General features: G+C 46.2%; 2 non-coding genes across 2 annotated transcripts; both read right to left on the minus strand.

The window, feature by feature from the left end:
• Nucleotides 1-14,229: 14,229 nt before the first annotated feature.
• Nucleotides 14,230-14,333, minus strand: LOC126301339 (U6 spliceosomal RNA). The gene has a single exon (XR_007553053.1). It is a non-coding gene; the product is annotated as a U6 spliceosomal RNA (small nuclear RNA).
• Nucleotides 14,334-15,839: 1,506 nt separating this feature from the next.
• On the minus strand, nt 15,840-15,941 carry LOC126301338 (U6 spliceosomal RNA). Its single transcript, XR_007553052.1, has one exon. It is a non-coding gene; the product is annotated as a U6 spliceosomal RNA (small nuclear RNA).
• Nucleotides 15,942-18,448: the final 2,507 nt, after the last annotated feature.

Here is an 18,448-nt window from a genome sequence, read left to right on the forward strand (position 1 = left end):
CGTTCCGCCCAGCGTCTGGCTCGAACCCACGACCCTGGGTTTATGAGTCTGACGCTCTACCGACTGAGCTAGCCGGCTACCTCGGTGAATACCTGCCGGGTAGCACGTCACACAGTACTCGTTTGGGTTGGGTGGTCCCATACAGAATCTCTCCATGATGCCTAATGTTTTCCTAACGTCACACTCGTCACGTACTTCACTTTTATGTCATAATCACTTCTGAGAGGTAAAGAAATTGCATGACAACATGCAGAGCTAGTGGCGTCAAAATTAACACACATACTTTATGTGACTCAAAAGCCGAACGAGTTACTTTCCGACGTTGTTTTAGATGTGCAAGTGATAGTCAAAACTCGCTGTGTCGGCACTCTGCCGACAATTTCGCTAGTTAACACCGGTCTTGTTGTGTGTGTTTCAAGCTGAAGAGCATCTCCAAGCAAAAAATGGTCAACAGCAACATTCAGACTGTTTCGTACTGCTCAATTGCTACATTAAAACGTTATGTTTCTTTTTCAGAACTGGAAAAACACAAGCGTGACAGCATTCGAACCTGTAATCTTCAGATCCGAAGTCCGACGCCTTATCCATTAGGCCACACGGTCACTGACGACCAACATTTACTTGTATACGACTCATCTCGAAACGCTCACACCCCTGAGGATTTGTGTTTTCGTTCTGCACAGCCGCTGCCCCTTGCTCTTTCCCACCCATTCGTTACATTCAACCTCTGACGTGACCGACCAAATATAGACTGAGAAACAAGACCACACACTTTGTGCATTCGGAATCGAAGGCAGGGCGTCCCTCGCCGCATTTGCTACGATTGCCATTTGCTACTTCTGCAGAAGCGGCGGCGGCGACGACGACGACGACGACGACGACGAATATCGCGAGAGGCTCTGAGATATGTGAGAAATACATCTATAAAATGTAATTCAGACTGCCTCGTCCCACCTTATGCTGTACCGCTTTGGCAAATGCTTTATCTGCGCCATTCGCCTTAATCGCATCTGAGAGTAATTCTTAAAAAAACGCCTGTCGCTAATTGTTCGTCATCACAGGTACTGTTTGCAATACGGCCACGACGCGCAACTGATTTCCAAAACTAATCTTTCTCCTGTGAGGATGGAACTTACGACCCCTGGTTTACTACACCAGTGCTGTACCACTGAGCTAAAGAAGCGCGGCCTAGCGGTACTCTTGGGTGCTTCGTCCTTACGGTCGTCTGCATCATCAGACTTTAGCTGACAACACTTCATATTACCGGCTAATATTTGCAGCTATGGCGACAAATTACTGCTTGGCTACACATCTGACACGTAACCGATGTGCTCTCCAAACAACAACACTTGCATTTCAGAACATGTCTTTCACACATGTCTACAAAATCACCTTCACCTTCAAATACAGTTTCCTTGCGACTGACAGAGACGTAGGCAAAGTTTAAAGTTGCTATTTCCATTAAATCTCGTTAATCATAAAAACGGTGATTTACACCTGCAGCGGATCAAAATTCCGTTCCGCCCAGCGTCTGGGTCGAACCCACGACCCTGGGTTTAAGAGTCTGACGCTCTACCGACTGAGCTAGCCGGCTACCTCGGTGAATACCTGCCGGGTAGCACGTCACACAGTACTCGTTTGGGTCGGGTGGTCCCTTACAGAATCTCTCCATGATGCCTAATGTTTTCCTAACGTCACACTCGTCACGTACTTCACTTTTATGTCATAATCATTTCTGAGAGGTAAAGAAATTGCATGACAACATGCAGAGCTAGTGGCGTCAAAATTAACACACATACTTTATGTGACTCAAAAGCCGAACGAGTTACTTTCCGACGTTGTTTTAGATGTGCAAGTGATAGTCAAAACTCGCTGTGTTGGCACTCTGCCGACCATTTCGCTAGTTAACACCGGTCTTGTTGTGTGTGTTTCAAGCTCAAGAGCATCTCCAAGCAAAAAATGGTCAACAGCAACATTCAGACTGTTTCGTACTGCTCAATTGCTACATTAAAACGTTATGTTTCTTTTTCAGAACTGGAAAAACACAAGCGTGACAGCATTCAAACCTGTAATCTTCAGATCCGAAGTCCGACGCCTTATCCATTAGGCCACACGGTCACTGACGACCAACATTTACATGTATACGACTCATCTCGAAACGCTCACACCCCTGAGGATTTGTGTTTTCGTTCTGCACAGCCGCTGCCCCTTGCTCTTTCCCACCCATTCGTTACATTCAACCTCTGACGTGACCGACCAAATATAGACTGAGAAACAAGACCACACACTTTGTGCATTCGGAATCGAAGGCAGGGCGTCCCTCGCCGCATTTGCTACGATTGCCATTTGCTACTTCTGCAGAAGCGGCGGCGGCGACGACGACGACGACGACGACGACGAATATCGCGAGAGGCTCTGAGATATGTGAGAAATACATCTATAAAATGTAATTCAGACTGCCTCGTCCCACCTTATGCTGTACCGCTTTGGCAAATGCTTTATCTGCGCCATTCGCCTTAATCGCATCTGAGAGCAATTCTTAAAAAAACGCCTGTTGCTAATTGTTCGTCATCACAGGTACTGTTTGCAATACGGCCACGACGCGCAACTGATTTCCAAAATTCATCTTTCTCCTGTGAGGATGGAACTTACGACCCCTGGTTTATTACACCAGTGCTCTACCACTGAGCTAAAGAGGCGCGGCCTAGCGGTACTCTTGGGTTCTTCGTCCTTACGGTCGTCTGCATCATCAGACTTTAGCTGACAACACTTCATATTACCGGCTAATATTTGCAGCTATGGCGACAAATTACTGCTTGGCTACACATCTGACACGTAACCGATGTGCTCTCCAAACAACAACACTTGCATTTCAGAACATGTCTTTCACACATGTCTACAAAATCACCTTCACCTTCAAATACAGTTTCCTTGCGACTGACAGAGACGTAGGCAAAGTTTAAAGTTGCTATTTCCATTAAATCTCGTTAATCAGAAAAACGGTGATTTACACCTGCAGCGGAACAAAATTCCGTTCCGCCCAGCGTCTGGCTCGAACCCACAACCCTGGGTTTATGAGTCTGACGCTCTACCGACTGAGCTAGCCGGCTACCTCGGTGAATACCTGCCGGGTAGCACGTCACACAGTACTCGTTTGGGTTGGGTGGTCCCATACAGAATCTCTCCATGATGCCTAATGTTTTCCTAACGTCACACTCGTCACGTACTTCACTTTTATGTCAGAATCATTTCTGAGAGGTAAAGAAATTGCATGACAACATGCAGAGCTAGTGGCGTCAAAATTAACACACATACTTTATGTGACTCAAAAGCCGAACGAGTTACTTTCCGACGTTGTTTTAGATGTGCAAGTGATAGTCAAAACTCGCTGTGTCGGCACTCTGCCGACCATTTCGCTAGTTAACACCGGTCTTGTTGTGTGTGTTTCAAGCTGAAGAGCATCTCCAAGCAAAAAATGGTCAACAGCAACATTCAGACTGTTTCGTACTGCTCAATTGCTACATTAAAACGTTATGTTTCTTTTTCAGAACTGGAAAAACACAAGCGTGACAGCATTCGAACCTGTAATCTTCAGATCCGAAGTCCGACGCCTTATCCATTAGGCCACACGGTCACTGACGACCAACATTTACATGTATACGACTCATCTCGAAACGCTCACACCCCTGAGGATTTGTGTTTTCGTTCTGCACAGCCGCTGCCCCTTGCTCTTTCCCACCCATTCGTTACATTCAACCTCTGACGTGACCGACCAAATATAGACTGAGAAACAAGACCACACACTTTGTGCATTCGGAATCGAAGGCAGGGCGTCCCTCGCCGCATTGGCTACGATTGCCATTTGCTACTTCTGCAGAAGCGGCGGCGGCGACGATGACGACGACGACGACGACGACGACGACGACGAATATCGCGAGAGGCTCTGAGATATGTGAGAAATACATCTATAAAATGTAATTCAGACTGCCTCGTCCCACCTTATGCTGTACCGCTTTGGCAAATGCTTTATCTGCGCCATTCGCCTTAATCGCATCTGAGAGTAATTCTTAAAAAAACGCCTGTCGCTAATTGTTCGTCATCACAGGTACTGTTTGCAATACGGCCACTACGCGCAACTGATTTCCAAAATTCATCTTTCTCCTGTGAGGATGGAACTTACGACCCCTGGTTTATTACACCAGTGCTCTACCACTGAGCTAAAGAGGCGCGGCCTAGCGGTACTCTTGGGTACTTCGTCCTTACGGTCGTCTGCATCATCAGACTTTAGCTGACAACACTTCATATTACCGGCTAATATTTGCAGCTATGGCGACAAATTACTGCTTGGCTACACATCTGACACGTAACCGATGTGCTCTCCAAACAACAACACTTGCATTTCAGAACATGTCTTTCACACATGTCTACAAAATCACCTTCACCTTCAAATACAGTTTCCTTGCGACTGACAGAGACGTAGGCAAAGTTTAAAGTTGCTATTTCCATTAAATCTCGTTAATCAGAAAAACGGTGATTTACACCTGCAGCGGAACAAAATTCCGTTCCGCCCAGCGTCTGGCTCGAACCCACGACCCTGGGTTTATGAGTCTGACGCTCTACCGACTGAGCTAGCCGGCTACCTCGGTGAATACCTGCCGGGTAGCACGTCACACAGTACTCGTTTGGGTTGGGAGGTCCCATACAGAATCTCTCCATGATGCCTAATGTTTTCCTAACGTCACACTCGTCACGTACTTCACTTTTATGTCATAATCACTTCTGAGAGGTAAAGAAATTGCATGACAACATGCAGAGCTAGTGGCGTCAAAATTAACACACATACTTTATGTGACTCAAAAGCCGAACGAGTTACTTTCCGACGTTGTTTTAGATGTGCAAGTGATAGTCAAAACTCGCTGTGTCGGCACTCTGCCGACAATTTCGCTAGTTAACACCGGTCTTGTTGTGTGTGTTTCAAGCTGAAGAGCATCTCCAAGCAAAAAATGGTCAACAGCAACATTCAGACTGTTTCGTACTGCTCAATTGCTACATTAAAACGTTATGTTTCTTTTTCAGAACTGGAAAAACACAAGCGTGACAGCATTCGAACCTGTAATCTTCAGATCCGAAGTCCGACGCCTTATCCATTAGGCCACACGGTCACTGACGACCAACATTTACATGTATACGACTCATCTCGAAACGCTCACACCCCTGAGGATTTGTGTTTTCGTTCTGCACAGCCGCTGCCCCTTGCTCTTTCCCACCCATTCGTTACATTCAACCTCTGACGTGACCGACCAAATATAGACTGAGAAACAAGACCACACACTTTGTGCATTCGGAATCGAAGGCAGGGCGTCCCTCGCCGCATTTGCTACGATTGCCATTTGCTACTTCTGCAGAAGCGGCGGCGGCGACGACGACGACGACGACGACGACGAATATCGCGAGAGGCTCTGAGATATGTGAGAAATACATCTATAAAATGTAATTCAGACTGCCTCGTCCCACCTTATGCTGTACCGCTTTGGCAAATGCTTTATCTGCGCCATTCGCCTTAATCGCATCTGAGAGTAATTCTTAAAAAAACGCCTGTCGCTAATTGTTCGTCATCACAGGTACTGTTTGCAATACGGCCACGACGCGCAACTGATTTCCAAAACTAATCTTTCTCCTGTGAGGATGGAACTTACGACCCCTGGTTTACTACACCAGTGCTGTACCACTGAGCTAAAGAAGCGCGGCCTAGCGGTACTCTTGGGTGCTTCGTCCTTACGGTCGTCTGCATCATCAGACTTTAGCTGACAACACTTCATATTACCGGCTAATATTTGCAGCTATGGCGACAAATTACTGCTTGGCTACACATCTGACACGTAACCGATGTGCTCTCCAAACAACAACACTTGCATTTCAGAACATGTCTTTCACACATGTCTACAAAATCACCTTCACCTTCAAATACAGTTTCCTTGCGACTGACAGAGACGTAGGCAAAGTTTAAAGTTGCTATTTCCATTAAATCTCGTTAATCATAAAAACGGTGATTTACACCTGCAGCGGATCAAAATTCCGTTCCGCCCAGCGTCTGGGTCGAACCCACGACCCTGGGTTTAAGAGTCTGACGCTCTACCGACTGAGCTAGCCGGCTACCTCGGTGAATACCTGCCGGGTAGCACGTCACACAGTACTCGTTTGGGTTGGGTGGTCCCATACAGAATCTCTCCATGATGCCTAATGTTTTCCTAACGTCACACTCGTCACGTACTTCACTTTTATGTCATAATCATTTCTGAGAGGTAAAGAAATTGCATGACAACATGCAGAGCTAGTGGCGTCAAAATTAACACACATACTTTATGTGACTCAAAAGCCGAACGAGTTACTTTCCGACGTTGTTTTAGATGTGCAAGTGATAGTCAAAACTCGCTGTGTTGGCACTCTGCCGACCATTTCGCTAGTTAACACCGGTCTTGTTGTGTGTGTTTCAAGCTCAAGAGCATCTCCAAGCAAAAAATGGTCAACAGCAACATTCAGACTGTTTCGTACTGCTCAATTGCTACATTAAAACGTTATGTTTCTTTTTCAGAACTGGAAAAACACAAGCGTGACAGCATTCAAACCTGTAATCTTCAGATCCGAAGTCCGACGCCTTATCCATTAGGCCACACGGTCACTGACGACCAACATTTACATGTATACGACTCATCTCGAAACGCTCACACCCCTGAGGATTTGTGTTTTCGTTCTGCACAGCCGCTGCCCCTTGCTCTTTCCCACCCATTCGTTACATTCAACCTCTGACGTGACCGACCAAATATAGACTGAGAAACAAGACCACACACTTTGTGCATTCGGAATCGAAGGCAGGGCGTCCCTCGCCGCATTTGCTACGATTGCCATTTGCTACTTCTGCAGAAGCGGCGGCGGCGACGACGACGACGACGACGACGACGACGACGAATATCGCGAGAGGCTCTGAGATATGTGAGAAATACATCTATAAAATGTAATTCAGACTGCCTCGTCCCACCTTATGCTGTACCGCTTTGGCAAATGCTTTATCTGCGCCATTCGCCTTAATCGCATCTGAGAGCAATTCTTAAAAAAACGCCTGTTGCTAATTGTTCGTCATCACAGGTACTGTTTGCAATACGGCCACGACGCGCAACTGATTTCCAAAATTCATCTTTCTCCTGTGAGGATGGAACTTACGACCCCTGGTTTATTACACCAGTGCTCTACCACTGAGCTAAAGAGGCGCGGCCTAGCGGTACTCTTGGGTTCTTCGTCCTTACGGTCGTCTGCATCATCAGACTTTAGCTGACAACACTTCATATTACCGGCTAATATTTGCAGCTATGGCGACAAATTACTGCTTGGCTACACATCTGACACGTAACCGATGTGCTCTCCAAACAACAACACTTGCATTTCAGAACATGTCTTTCACACATGTCTACAAAATCACCTTCACCTTCAAATACAGTTTCCTTGCGACTGACAGAGACGTAGGCAAAGTTTAAAGTTGCTATTTCCATTAAATCTCGTTAATCAGAAAAACGGTGATTTACACCTGCAGCGGAACAAAATTCCGTTCCGCCCAGCGTCTGGCTCGAACCCACAACCCTGGGTTTATGAGTCTGACGCTCTACCGACTGAGCTAGCCGGCTACCTCGGTGAATACCTGCCGGGTAGCACGTCACACAGTACTCGTTTGGGTTGGGTGGTCCCATACAGAATCTCTCCATGATGCCTAATGTTTTCCTAACGTCACACTCGTCACGTACTTCACTTTTATGTCATAATCATTTCTGAGAGGTAAAGAAATTGCATGACAACATGCAGAGCTAGTGGCGTCAAAATTAACACACATACTTTATGTGACTCAAAAGCCGAACGAGTTACTTTCCGACGTTGTTTTAGATGTGCAAGTGATAGTCAAAACTCGCTGTGTCGGCACTCTGCCGACCATTTCGCTAGTTAACACCGGTCTTGTTGTGTGTGTTTCAAGCTGAAGAGCATCTCCAAGCAAAAAATGGTCAACAGCAACATTCAGACTGTTTCGTACTGCTCAATTGCTACATTAAAACGTTATGTTTCTTTTTCAGAACTGGAAAAACACAAGCGTGACAGCATTCGAACCTGTAATCTTCAGATCCGAAGTCCGACGCCTTATCCATTAGGCCACACGGTCACTGACGACCAACATTTACATGTATACGACTCATCTCGAAACGCTCACACCCCTGAGGATTTGTGTTTTCGTTCTGCACAGCCGCTGCCCCTTCCTCTTTCCCACCCATTCGTTACATTCAACCTCTGACGTGACCGACCAAATATAGACTGAGAAACAAGACCACACACTTTGTGCATTCGGAATCGAAGGCAGGGCGTCCCTCGCCGCATTTGCTACGATTGCCATTTGCTACTTCTGCAGAAGCGGCGGCGGCGACGACGACGACGACGAATATCGCGAGAGGCTCTGAGATATGTGAGAAATACATCTATAAAATGTAATTCAGACTGCCTCGTCCCACCTTATGCTGTACCGCTTTGGCAAATGCTTTATCTGCGCCATTCGCCTTAATCGCATCTGAGAGTAATTCTTAAAAAAACGCCTGTCGCTAATTGTTCGTCATCACAGGTACTGTTTGCAATACGGCCACGACGCGCAACTGATTTCCAAAATTAATCTTTCTCCTGTGAGGATGGAACTTACGACCCCTGGTTTACTACACCAGTGCTCTACCACTGAGCTAAAGAAGCGCGGCCTAGCGGTACTCTTGGGTGCTTCGTCCTTACGGTCGTCTGCATCATCAGACTTTAGCTGACAACACTTCATATTACCGGCTAATATTTGCAGCTATGGCGACAAATTACTGCTTGGCTACACATCTGACACGTAACCGATGTGCTCTCCAAACAACAACACTTGCATTTCAGAACATGTCTTTCACACATGTCTACAAAATCACCTTCACCTTCAAATACAGTTTCCTTGCGACAGACAGAGACGTAGGCAAAGTTTAAAGTTGCTATTTCCATTAAATCTCGTTAATCAGAAAAACGGTGATTTACACCTGCAGCGGATCAAAATTCCGTTGCGCCCAGCGTCTGGCTCGAACCCACGACCCTGGGTTTAAGAGTCTGACGCTCTACCGACTGAGCTAGCCGGCTACCTCGGTGAATACCTGCCGGGTAGCACGTCACACAGTACTCGTTTGGGTTGGGTGGTCCCATACAGAATCTCTCCATGATGCCTAATGTTTTCCTAACGTCACACTCGTCACGTACTTCACTTTTATGTCAGAATCATTTCTGAGAGGTAAAGAAATTGCATGACAACATGCAGAGCTAGTGGCGTCAAAATTAACACACATACTTTATGTGACTCAAAAGCCGAACGAGTTACTTTCCGACGTTGTTTTAGATGTGCAAGTGATAGTCAAAACTCGCTGTGTTGGCACTCTGCCGACCATTTCGCTAGTTAACACCGGTCTTGTTGTGTGTGTTTCAAGCTCAAGAGCATCTCCAAGCAAAAAATGGTCAACAGCAACATTCAGACTGTTTCGTACTGCTCAATTGCTACATTAAAACGTTATGTTTCTTTTTCAGAACTGGAAAAACACAAGCGTGAAAGCATTCGAACCTGTAATCTTCAGATCCGAAGTCCGACGCCTTATCCATTAGGCCACACGGTCACTGACGACCAACATTTACATGTATACGACTCATCTCGAAACGCTCACACCCCTGAGGATTTGTGTTTTAGTTCTGCACAGCCGCTGCCCCTTGCTCTTTCCCACCCATTCGTTACATTCAACCTCTGACGTGACCGACCAAATATAGACTGAGAAACAAGACCACACACTTTGTGCATTCGGAATCGAAGGCAGGGCGTCCCTCGCCGCATTTGCTACGATTGCCATTTGCTACTTCTGCAGAAGCGGCGGCGGCGACGACGACGACGACGACGACGAATATCGCGAGAGGCTCTGAGATATGTGAGAAATACATCTATAAAATGTAATTCAGACTGCCTCGTCCCACCTTATGCTGTACCGCTTTGGCAAATGCTTTATCTGCACCATTCGCCTTAATCGCATCTGAGAGTAATTCTTAAAAAAACGCCTGTCGCTAATTGTTCGTCATCACAGGTACTGTTTGCAATACGGCCACGACGCGCAACTGATTTCCAAAATTAATCTTTCTCCTGTGAGGATGGAACTTACGACCCCTGGTTTACTACACCAGTGCTGTACCACTGAGCTAAAGAAGCGCGGCCTAGCGGTACTCTTGGGTGCTTCGTCCTTACGGTCGTCTGCATCATCAGACTTTAGCTGACAACACTTCATATTACCGGCTAATATTTGCAGCTATGGCGACAAATTACTGCTTGGCTACACATCTGACACGTAACCGATGTGCTCTCCAAACAACAACACTTGCATTTCAGAACATGTCTTTCACACATGTCTACAAAATCACCTTCACCTTCAAATACAGTTTCCTTGCGACTGACAGAGACGTAGGCAAAGTTTAAAGTTGCTATTTCCATTAAATCTCGTTAATCATAAAAACGGTGATTTACACCTGCAGCGGATCAAAATTCCGTTCCGCCCAGCGTCTGGGTCGAACCCACGACCCTGGGTTTAAGAGTCTGACGCTCTACCGACTGAGCTAGCCGGCTACCTCGGTGAATACCTGCCGGGTAGCACGTCATACAGTACTCGTTTGGGTTGGGTGGTCCCATACAGAATCTCTCCATGATGCCTAATGTTTTCCTAACGTCACACTCGTCACGTACTTCACTTTTATGTCAGAATCATTTCTGAGAGGTAAAGAAATTGCATGACAACATGCAGAGCTAGTGGCGTCAAAATTAACACACATACTTTATGTGACTCAAAAGCCGAACGAGTTACTTTCCGACGTTGTTTTAGATGTGCAAGTGATAGTCAAAACTCGCTGTGTTGGCACTCTGCCGACCATTTCGCTAGTTAACACCGGTCTTGTTGTGTGTGTTTCAAGCTCAAGAGCATCTCCAAGCAAAAAATGGTCAACAGCAACATTCAGACTGTTTCGTACTGCTCAATTGCTACATTAAAACGTTATGTTTCTTTTTCAGAACTGGAAAAACACAAGCGTGACAGCATTCAAACCTGTAATCTTCAGATCCGAAGTCCGACGCCTTATCCATTAGGCCACACGGTCACTGACGACCAACATTTACATGTATACGACTCATCTCGAAACGCTCACACCCCTGAGGATTTGTGTTTTCGTTCTGCACAGCCGCTGCCCCTTGCTCTTTCCCACCCATTCGTTACATTCAACCTCTGACGTGACCGACCAAATATAGACTGAGAAACAAGACCACACACTTTGTGCATTCGGAATCGAAGGCAGGGCGTCCCTCGCCGCATTTGCTACGATTGCCATTTGCTACTTCTGCAGAAGCGGCGGCGGCGACGACGACGACGACGACGACGACGACGACGAATATCGCGAGAGGCTCTGAGATATGTGAGAAATACATCTATAAAATGTAATTCAGACTGCCTCGTCCCACCTTATGCTGTACCGCTTTGGCAAATGCTTTATCTGCGCCATTCGCCTTAATCGCATCTGAGAGCAATTCTTAAAAAAACGCCTGTTGCTAATTGTTCGTCATCACAGGTACTGTTTGCAATACGGCCACGACGCGCAACTGATTTCCAAAATTCATCTTTCTCCTGTGAGGATGGAACTTACGACCCCTGGTTTATTACACCAGTGCTCTACCACTGAGCTAAAGAGGCGCGGCCTAGCGGTACTCTTGGGTTCTTCGTCCTTACGGTCGTCTGCATCATCAGACTTTAGCTGACAACACTTCATATTACCGGCTAATATTTGCAGCTATGGCGACAAATTACTGCTTGGCTACACATCTGACACGTAACCGATGTGCTCTCCAAACAACAACACTTGCATTTCAGAACATGTCTTTCACACATGTCTACAAAATCACCTTCACCTTCAAATACAGTTTCCTTGCGACTGACAGAGACGTAGGCAAAGTTTAAAGTTGCTATTTCCATTAAATCTCGTTAATCAGAAAAACGGTGATTTACACCTGCAGCGGAACAAAATTCCGTTCCGCCCAGCGTCTGGCTCGAACCCACAACCCTGGGTTTATGAGTCTGACGCTCTACCGACTGAGCTAGCCGGCTACCTCGGTGAATACCTGCCGGGTAGCACGTCACACAGTACTCGTTTGGGTTGGGTGGTCCCATACAGAATCTCTCCATGATGCCTAATGTTTTCCTAACGTCACACTCGTCACGTACTTCACTTTTATGTCATAATCATTTCTGAGAGGTAAAGAAATTGCATGACAACATGCAGAGCTAGTGGCGTCAAAATTAACACACATACTTTATGTGACTCAAAAGCCGAACGAGTTACTTTCCGACGTTGTTTTAGATGTGCAAGTGATAGTCAAAACTCGCTGTGTCGGCACTCTGCCGACCATTTCGCTAGTTAACACCGGTCTTGTTGTGTGTGTTTCAAGCTGAAGAGCATCTCCAAGCAAAAAATGGTCAACAGCAACATTCAGACTGTTTCGTACTGCTCAATTGCTACATTAAAACGTTATGTTTCTTTTTCAGAACTGGAAAAACACAAGCGTGACAGCATTCGAACCTGTAATCTTCAGATCCGAAGTCCGACGCCTTATCCATTAGGCCACACGGTCACTGACGACCAACATTTACATGTATACGACTCATCTCGAAACGCTCACACCCCTGAGGATTTGTGTTTTCGTTCTGCACAGCCGCTGCCCCTTCCTCTTTCCCACCCATTCGTTACATTCAACCTCTGACGTGACCGACCAAATATAGACTGAGAAACAAGACCACACACTTTGTGCATTCGGAATCGAAGGCAGGGCGTCCCTCGCCGCATTTGCTACGATTGCCATTTGCTACTTCTGCAGAAGCGGCGGCGGCGACGACGACGACGACGAATATCGCGAGAGGCTCTGAGATATGTGAGAAATACATCTATAAAATGTAATTCAGACTGCCTCGTCCCACCTTATGCTGTACCGCTTTGGCCAATGCTTTATCTGCGCCATTCGCCTTAATCGCATCTGAGAGTAATTCTTAAAAAAACGCCTGTCGCTAATTGTTCGTCATCACAGGTACTGTTTGCAATACGGCCACGACGCGCAACTGATTTCCAAAATTAATCTTTCTCCTGTGAGGATGGAACTTACGACCCCTGGTTTACTACACCAGTGCTCTACCACTGAGCTAAAGAAGCGCGGCCTAGCGGTACTCTTGGGAGCTTCGTCCTTACGGTCGTCTGCATCATCAGACTTTAGCTGACAACACTTGATATTACCGGCTAATATTTGCAGCTATGGCGACAAATTACTGCTTGGCTACACATCTGACACGTAACCGATGTGCTCTCCAAACAACAACACTTGCATTTCAGAACATGTCTTTCACACATGTCTACAAAATCACCTTCACCTTCAAATACAGTTTCCTTGCGACTGACAGAGACGTAGGCAAAGTTTAAAGTTGCTATTTCCAATAAATCTCGTTAATCATAAAAACGGTGATTTACACCTGCAGCGGATCAAAATTCGGTTCCGCCCAGCGTCTGGGTCGAACCCACGACCCTGGGTTTAAGAGTCTGACGCTCTACCGACTGAGCTAGCCGGCTACTTCGGTGAATACCTCCCGGGTAGCACGTCACACAGTACTCGTTTGGGTTGGGTGGTCCCATACAGAATCTCTCCATGATGCCTAATGATTTCCTAACGTCACACTCGTCACGTACTTCACTTTTATGTCATAATCATTTCTGAGAGGTAAAGAAATTGCATGACAACATGCAGAGCTAGTGGCGTCAAAATTAACACACATACTTTATGTGACTCAAAAGCCGAACGAGTTACTTTCCGACGTTGTTTTAGATGTGCAAGTGATAGTCAAAAATCGCTGTGTTGGCACTCTGCCGACCATTTCGCTAGTTAACACCGGTCTTGTTGTGTGTGTTTCAAGGTCAAGAGCATCTCCAAGCAAAAAATGGTCAACAGCAACATTCAGACTGTTTCGTACTGCTCAATTGCTACATTAAAACGTTATGTTTCTTTTTCAGAACTGGAAAAACACAAGCGTGACAGCATTCGAACCTGTAATCTTCAGATCCGAAGTCCGACGCCTTATCCATTTTTTTTTTTTTTTTTTTATTGTCATCTTTGCGCAGGGGCCATGCTAATCTTCTCTGTATCGTTCCAACTTTAGTATATGTACCGCCGAAGCGAGTACTCCATTAGGCCACACGGTCACTGACGACCAACATTTACATGTATACGACTCATCTCGAAACGCTCACACCCCTGAGGATTTGTGTTTTCGTTCTGCACAGCCGCTGCCCCTTGCTCTTTCCCACCCATTCGTTACATTCAACCTCTGACGTGACCGACCAAATATAGACTGAGAAACAAGACCACACACTTTGTGCATTCGGAATCGAAGGCAGGGCGTCCCTCGCCGCATTTGCTACGATTGCCATTTGCTACTTCTGCAGAAGCGGCGGCGGCGACGACGACGACGACGAATATCGCGAGAGGCTCTGAGATATGTGAGAAATACATCTATAAAATGTAATTCAGACTGCCTCGTCCCACCTTATGCTGTACCGCTTTGGCCAATGCTTTATCTGCGCCATTCGCCTTAATCGCATCTGAGAGTAATTCTTAAAAAAACGCCTGTCGCTAATTGTTCGTCATCACAGGTACTGTTTGCAATACGGCCACGACGCGCAACTGATTTCCAAAATTAATCTTTCTCCTGTGAGGATGGAACTTACGACCCCTGGTTTACTACACCAGTGCTCTACCACTGAGCTAAAGAAGCGCGGCCTAGCGGTACTCTTGGGAGCTTCGTCCTTACGGTCGTCTGCATCATCAGACTTTAGCTGACAACACTTGATATTACCGGCTAATATTTGCAGCTATGGCGACAAATTACTGCTTGGCTACACATCTGACACGTAACCGATGTGCTCTCCAAACAACAACACTTGCATTTCAGAACATGTCTTTCACACATGTCTACAAAATCACCTTCACCTTCAAATACAGTTTCCTTGCGACTGACAGAGACGTAGGCAAAGTTTAAAGTTGCTATTTCCATTAAATCTCGTTAATCATAAAAACGGTGATTTACACCTGCAGCGGATCAAAATTCCGTTCCGCCCAGCGTCTGGGTCGAACCCACGACCCTGGGTTTAAGAGTCTGACGCTCTACCGACTGAGCTAGCCGGCTACTTCGGTGAATACCTCCCGGGTAGCACGTCACACAGTACTCGTTTGGGTTGGGTGGTCCCATACAGAATCTCTCCATGATGCCTAATGATTTCCTAACGTCACACTCGTCACGTACTTCACTTTTATGTCATAATCATTTCTGAGAGGTAAAGAAATTGCATGACAACATGCAGAGCTAGTGGCGTCAAAATTAACACACATACTTTATGTGACTCAAAAGCCGAACGAGTTACTTTCCGACGTTGTTTTAGATGTGCAAGTGATAGTCAAAAATCGCTGTGTTGGCACTCTGCCGACCATTTCGCTAGTTAACACCGGTCTTGTTGTGTGTGTTTCAAGGTCAAGAGCATCTCCAAGCAAAAAATGGTCAACAGCAACATTCAGACTGTTTCGTACTGCTCAATTGCTACATTAAAACGTTATGTTTCTTTTTCAGAACTGGAAAAACACAAGCGTGACAGCATTCGAACCTGTAATCTTCAGATCCGAAGTCCGACGCCTTATCCATTTTTTTTTTTTTTTTTATTGTCATTTTTGCGCAGGGGCCATGCTAATCTTCTCTGTATCGTTCCAACTTTAGTATATGTACCGCCGAAGCGAGTACTCCATTAGGCCACACGGTCACTGACGACCAACATTTACATGTATACGACTCATCTCGAAACGCTCACACCCCTGAGGATTTGTGTTTTCGTTCTGCACAGCCGCTGCCCCTTGCTCTTTCCCACCCATTCGTTACATTCAACCTCTGACGTGACCGACCAAATATAGACTGAGAAACAAGACCACACACTTTGTGCATTCGGAATCGAAGGCAGGGCGTCCCTCGCCGCATTTGCTACGATTGCCATTTGCTACTTCTGCAGAAGCGGCGGCGGCGACGACGACGACGACGACGACGACGACGAATATCGCGAGAGGCTCTGAGATATGTGAGAAATACATCTATAAAATGTAATTCAGACTGCCTCGTCCCACCTTATGCTGTACCGCTTTGGCAAATGCTTTATCTGCGCCATTCGCCTTAATCGCATCTGAGAGTAATTCTTAAAAAAACGCCTGTCGCTAATTGTTCGTCATCACAGGTACTGTTTGCAATACGGCCACGACGCGCAACTGATTTCCAAAACTAATCTTTCTCCTGTGAGGATGGAACTTACGACCCCTGGTTTACTACACCAGTGCTGTACCACTGAGCTAAAGAAGCGCGGCCTAGCGGTACTCTTGGGTGCTTCGTCCTTACGGTCGTCTGCATCATCAGACTTTAGCTGACAACACTTCATATTACCGGCTAATATTTGCAGCTATGGCGACAAATTACTGCTTGGCTACACATCTGACACGTAACCGATGTGCTCTCCAAACAACAACACTTGCATTTCAGAACATGTCTTTCACACATGTCTACAAAATCACCTTCACCTTCAAATACAGTTTCCTTGCGACTGACAGAGACGTAGGCAAAGTTTAAAGTTGCTATTTCCATTAAATCTCGTTAATCATAAAAACGGTGATTTACACCTGCAGCGGATCAAAATTCCGTTCCGCCCAGCGTCTGGGTCGAACCCACGACCCTGGGTTTAAGAGTCTGACGCTCTACCGACTGAGCTAGCCGGCTACCTCGGTGAATACCTGCCGGGTAGCACGTCACACAGTACTCGTTTGGGTTGGGTGGTCCCATACAGAATCTCTCCATGATGCCTAATGTTTTCCTAACGTCACACTCGTCACGTACTTCACTTTTATGTCATAATCATTTCTGAGAGGTAAAGAAATTGCATGACAACATGCAGAGCTAGTGGCGTCAAAATTAACACACATACTTTATGTGACTCAAAAGCCGAACGAGTTACTTTCCGACGTTGTTTTAGATGTGCAAGTGATAGTCAAAACTCGCTGTGTTGGCACTCTGCCGACCATTTCGCTAGTTAACACCGGTCTTGTTGTGTGTGTTTCAAGCTCAAGAGCATCTCCAAGCAAAAAATGGTCAACAGCAACATTCAGACTGTTTCGTACTGCTCAATTGCTACATTAAAACGTTATGTTTCTTTTTCAGAACTGGAAAAACACAAGCGTGAAAGCATTCGAACCTGTAATCTTCAGATCCGAAGTCCGACGCCTTATCCATTAGGCCACACGGTCACTGACGACCAACATTTACATGTATACGACTCATCTCGAAACGCTCACACCCCTGAGGATTTGTGTTTTAGTTCTGCACAGCCGCTGCCCCTTGCTCTTTCCCACCCATTCGTTACATTCAACCTCTGACGTGACCGACCAAATATAGACTGAGAAACAAGACCACACACTTTGTGCATTCGGAATCGAAGGCAGGGCGTCCCTCGCCGCATTTGCTACGATTGCCATTTGCTACTTCTGCAGAAGCGGCGGCGGCGACGACGACGACGACGACGACGAATATCGCGAGAGGCTCTGAGATATGTGAGAAATACATCTATAAAATGTAATTCAGACTGCCTCGTCCCACCTTATGCTGTACCGCTTTGGCAAATGCTTTATCTGCACCATTCGCCTTAATCGCATCTGAGAGTAATTCTTAAAAAAACGCCTGTCGCTAATTGTTCGTCATCACAGGTACTGTTTGCAATACGGCCACGACGCGCAACTGATTTCCAAAATTAATCTTTCTCCTGTGAGGATGGAACTTACGACCCCTGGTTTACTACACCAGTGCTGTACCACTGAGCTAAAGAAGCGCGGCCTAGCGGTACTCTTGGGTGCTTCGTCCTTACGGTCGTCTGCATCATCAGACTTTAGCTGACAACACTTCATATTACCGGCTAATATTTGCAGCTATGGCGACAAATTACTGCTTGGCTACACATCTGACACGTAACCGATGTGCTCTCCAAACAACAACACTTGCATTTCAGAACATGTCTTTCACACATGTCTACAAAATCACCTTCACCTTCAAATACAGTTTCCTTGCGACTGACAGAGACGTAGGCAAAGTTTAAAGTTGCTATTTCCATTAAATCTCGTTAATCATAAAAACGGTGATTTACACCTGCAGCGGATCAAAATTCCGTTCCGCCCAGCGTCTGGGTCGAACCCACGACCCTGGGTTTAAGAGTCTGACGCTCT

This window comes from Schistocerca gregaria, unplaced genomic scaffold (genome assembly GCF_023897955.1).
Source record: "Schistocerca gregaria isolate iqSchGreg1 unplaced genomic scaffold, iqSchGreg1.2 ptg000066l, whole genome shotgun sequence".
Classification (NCBI taxonomy): Eukaryota; Metazoa; Arthropoda; class Insecta; order Orthoptera; family Acrididae; genus Schistocerca; species Schistocerca gregaria.